This window comes from Limulus polyphemus, unplaced genomic scaffold (genome assembly GCF_000517525.1).
Source record: "Limulus polyphemus unplaced genomic scaffold, Limulus_polyphemus-2.1.2 Scaffold127, whole genome shotgun sequence".
Lineage (NCBI taxonomy): Eukaryota > Metazoa > Arthropoda > Merostomata > Xiphosura > Limulidae > Limulus > Limulus polyphemus.
This window is the reverse complement of record NW_013665737.1, coordinates 157,809-162,973: the sequence shown is the minus strand read 5'-3', so window position 1 is coordinate 162,973 and position 5,165 is coordinate 157,809. Positions and strand designations below refer to the sequence as shown.

The 5,165-nt window shown below is 33.4% G+C and overlaps 1 protein-coding gene across 1 annotated transcript in view; it reads left to right on the top strand.

Moving 5' to 3' along the window:
- The first annotated feature begins 4,426 nt into the window (after nt 1–4,426).
- LOC111089719 overlaps nt 4,427–5,165 on the top strand; it is a 120,962-nt gene continuing 120,223 nt past the window's right edge. Inside the window, exon 1 of the mRNA XM_022402698.1 lies at nt 4,427–4,675. The gene's annotated coding sequence lies outside the window, so the exon portion shown is untranslated. The remainder of the gene's footprint in view (nt 4,676–5,165) is intronic.

Here is a 5,165-nt window from a genome sequence, read left to right as displayed (position 1 = left end):
GTTTTGGTGTGACAGGGATTCGAACGTCTTCAGACGTAAGACTTTCGAAACGTCGTCCTGTAGATGGGGTAGCTGACGCTATGGATGAAAATCTTTGCAAGTCCCTTTCTAGTACTCAGTTTTTTTATTGGATGTGAGGCGAGGGAAAATGGGACCAATTGAGATACTGAAACACACAAAAAAGGACTGTCGTGGTGTATTTCAGCTCCTGGGAGAGGAATGGTAGTTAGATCATGAAATTTTTGTGAAGCTCTGTAGGCTCACATGCACCATGTATACTTCCTGTTTAAGAAGAGATTAAGATAGAGACTATTTTGTGTTGTAAAATAAACATAGAATTTAAGCAGCTGCCATCTTGTGTTGACTGTATATACAAGCATCGCATGTGTAGAAGCTACCCAACAAAAATATGGTCTCATATATTGCCCAGACACTCTATCCTCAGTTACATAAGGACGATGTAGAGATTCTGCTAATACAAATATGGTCAACTTCTTGCTATTAAATGGACGGATGGCAATCCAACATCTGAATCTGTTTGTCCTTGTTTTGTTAATGGTTTTAAGTATACTGTGATAAGCAAGTTAAGAACATATCACAATCAAGCAAATGAAGAGGAGTTAAACATGAACAAGTAGACGTTGATGAAAAATATTAAGATAATATTAATAAGCTAATCATTTGTCTTGATTACATTAACATGATTATATTAACGGAATTATCAATAAACATAAACTATAAGAAGCAACACCATATGGACTGACTTTATTATAAGACATGGCCATAATTCTGCTAATTTATCATAACTTTTCAGTGTTATAAGTAATTAAACAATATTTCATAAAACTTATAGCTGGTACAGTTTCTCGTTATATGCAACTTTTGCAAGTACTTGTGGATAGAAAATAACTGAACAGCTAAGGCAGGTTGCTATATATAAAAGTTTAAAGATTAGGAGTCAGTCCTCCGATGGGTCAGCCATCACATTGTGGACTTAGAACGCTGAACGATTCCCAGAAGTGGGCATGACGCAGGTAGTCCATTGTTTAGTTCTGCGCTAAAACAACAACAAACAAATAAAAGTATATAACAAAAAACGTATATTAATAGAAAAAAGATTAAATTATTGTGCATAGTTTGGAATTAGTCTTTGTCATTAAAAATATTTTTTTCGTTGATATGTTCTAGAAGCTATTTATGCGAATTTTATTCAATTGTCTTATAAAATGCTTTAATTATATTTAGGTTTGAGATTTTTCAAAAATGAAACATGGCTGCTAAAATAGCAACCAGTTTGGATTAGAAATTGGAATGATAGGAAATAATGAGTAACTGTAAATTTGAGTTGTAATTACCAGGTGAAAGAAATTAGTTTCGTTCAAAAGATCTTTTTTTTTGTAAAATTACATAAAGAATGCTACTAAATTTATTATCTATCTGTTTAATAACAAATTCAAGACTGTGGGTAAGAAGTATATGTATGATATAAATAGAATTATCTGTTGTATGTTACCATGTCGACCAATCCATGCTATGAAATTATCTGTTGTATGTTACCATGTCGACCAATCCATTCTATAGAATTATCTGTTGTATGTTACCATGTCGACCAATCCATGCTATAGAATTATCTGTTGTATGTTACCATGTTGACCAATCCATGTTATAGAAATATCTGTTGTATGTTACCATGTTGACCAATCCATGTTATAGAAATATCTGTTGTATGTTACCATGTTGACCAATCCATGCTATAAAATTATCTGTTGTATGTTACCATGTTGACCAATCCATGCTATAGAATTATCTGTTGTATGTTACCATGTTGACCAATCCATGCTATAGAAATATCTGTTGTATGTTACAATGTTGACCAATCCATGCTAGATTTAATTTTTTCATTGCAACTTACTTATGAATGTGAAGTTATTTATCAAATCTCCTATAAGTTCTGCTTGAATGAATATGTGACCAATTCAAATGCAGATAAAGCAACAGTAATAACATCATTTAAGGAGACACGAGGGGCACAACGAAATCGTTGAAAATTGGACCTATCGTACGTAAAAGTATAGGTATTGGAGCTTTTAAGAATACGTCATAAACATTGTCCCCCTACTGGCCTGTTTCTAGTTATCGATACACAGAATTATTCCACCATGGAAGAAAAATTCCTCTTCTCCCTTCCATCCTTTTTTTTTTTTCGTACATTATCATCGAACCCTCATTCGCTTCTACTCTGTGACTAATCTGTCATGTGTAAGCTTTCTTAAAAGAGTAACATCAGAACACTTATTACTCATAACAGTAGAGTAAGAAGCGTAAACCTGTTCAATTATATGTTCTACATCGCCAATAATTTAAAATAATTGAAAACGCTTAAATGCGTCAACTCTCACAAATTGTATATAGTTTTAAATCCATATAATTACTTTTCTCATAGAACTTTAAAGTGTTTTTTTTTCACGTTTCTCAATCCTGTTGTCATCATACGCAAATAATCAGGATTACACTTTACTTTATAAAAAATGCTAGAAAAATTGGGTTATTATCCTTTTGCTTTACGACTTAATTCTTTTAAATAATGTACTTAGTATTTCTAATTTATCAGATCAATATACGTTGATTCCATTTTTTAATCAATAATGAAAAAAAATATGATTTTAGATAGCTGTATATTATAGTTTTACGTTGTTAATTTTTTTCTTTGTAACCTACTTATGAATGTAAAGCAATTTGTTGAATCTTCTATAAGTTCCACTAGAATGAATATGTGAACAACTCACAAGCAGATAAATCAACAGTAATAACATCATTTAAGGAGACGCGAGTTGCCATTATTGGTTTATAAGTTATTAAATTTTATTTACTTTCTACATCGTCTTTAATCATTTCAGTTGTAGCCAAACGTCTTTTTCCAGGTATCAGTTTACAATATTTTTTATTCGAGGTACTTGTACGTTTCGAGTTTGTATAAAGAGGATTATAAACTGCTATCTTCTTTTTTTTGGTGGGGGGACAGAAATAAACATGGAGTGTATTATAAACTGCTATCTTCTTTTTTTTGGGGGGGGGGGACAGAAATAAACATGGAGTATATTATAAACTGCTATCTTCCTTTTTTTTGGGGGGGGGGACAGAAATAAACATGGAATATATATATATATATGTTTGCTGATACTATTAAACTTCTGCCGTGTTAAGTATTATACTAGCTATGTATGACACACAAATGTTCAAGTATGTTATTATAACGAAATGTTTGTTTGTTTTTTGAATTTCGCGCTAAGCTACACGAGGGCTATCTAATTTAGTAGTGTAAGACTAGAGAGAAGGCAGCTAGTCATCACCACCCACCGCCAACTCTTGGGCTACTCTTCTACCAACGAATAGTGGGATTGACCGTCATATTATAACGCCCCCACGGCTGAAAAAGCGAGCATGTTTGGTGTGACGGGGATTCGAACCTGCGACCCTCAGATTGCGAGTCGAGTGCCCTAACTACCTGGCCATGCCGGGCCTATAACTAAATTCAACAGACCACTTGACAAAAAAATAATAAGCATTGCTTTTGTTTCTTATATCGGAGTAAGTATGCAAAAGGGGAAGTATTTATAAACAAACAAAGAGATGTTTCGGAGAAATTCAAAGGGAGAATCCACCGCCTAATCTTGATAGTTAAAACGATACGTAAACCTATTTCTGATATTAACTTCAACGAAATTTGAATAGTAATGGTAAAACAAAATGCGGAACAAAGTAGTATGAATTCATATCATGTATTACACAAAGTTTTGAGTTGTTTTTAAGAAACTTTAAAACCTGCTATCGAAACATTCGCAGTTGTTGAGTTATATTGAAACGACTAATACGATGATTAAGATTATTTTAACGTTCGTTTAAAGTGTCCTGAATCTGATGAGAAATAAAAGTGCCGGAATCTATCTGTCTATCAAATTCTCAGTTTTGTGTCATTGTTTATTTCCTTCTCTCCTTAAATATGTATATTACCATCTCATTATAAGGTTTATCAGTGTGTGCAGTTTTTAACTGAAAGTAGCGGAGATAACCAATGAAAAAAACAACATAATATTGTCGAAGTATAGAAACAGAGTAAATAAGAATTTACGCCTAACTCAAGCAAAATTTGACTAGAGTTGTGCACACGAACATACAGAGGTTCCAACTAAAAGATCGATACATCAGCCCTCGAGAGAGGCGTACCTGTATGTAACATGATTTCAGGTGAGGAAAACCATATGTTATAAAACTTACGTTGTGCGGAGGTGCGATACACCTGTGTAGTGAAGCAAGAATATGGCGCCCTCTATTGGGGAGCTTAAAACGAACGCTTGAAAAACGCAACAGACGTTATTTTGACATTTTACAGTTCTGTACCGAACTAAAGTTCCATACAGTTATAAATAACGAAATGAAAACTTTAACATTAATAGTCAGTAATCAATCGGTGTGATCAGAGAGATGTTTTCAACGTGTTACTTAGCTACTGGCAAGGATCGCTTTCATTGGCTAATGCCAGTCAGTGGTATAAAGGAGCATCAAGTGCTTGGCCGGAATCTTAGAACCAGGATGTGTGAAGATGAACAACATCTCACCTGAAGCACAGTACTTGTCGTATTTTCTTTGTGTTATCGTTACATGACATCATGATCAAGTAAGAGTTCACCCAAGTGTTTTTAATTGTTCTCAGTAAACAACTTTCAAAGACAATTTTATAGAGGAAAATATTTTCATAAGTTTAAATGTTTGTCTTTCCTATGTGTCTAAGTTACGTTAACGAACAGTAATAACTAAATGTAGTTGCTATAACATTCTATTTTATTTTATTTCCATCTCGGTTATTATGATTTGTAAGAAAGTTTTAATATAATCAAGTGGCTAAGATTGAATAAGGTGAGTCTTGAATGATGTAAAATTTAGTTTTCTTATTTAATAGGATAAGTTTATTGTTTGTTTGTTTGTAATTAAGCACAAAGCTACACAATCTGTGCTCTACCCACCACGGGTATCGAAACGAGGATTCTAGCGTTGTAAGTTCGCAGACATACCGCTGTGCCGCTGGGGGGGGGCAATAGAATAAGTAGAAAAGTCAAACATATAACCATATTTTTTGTTACTTCTCTGTCTAGGAGTATTTAAAACAA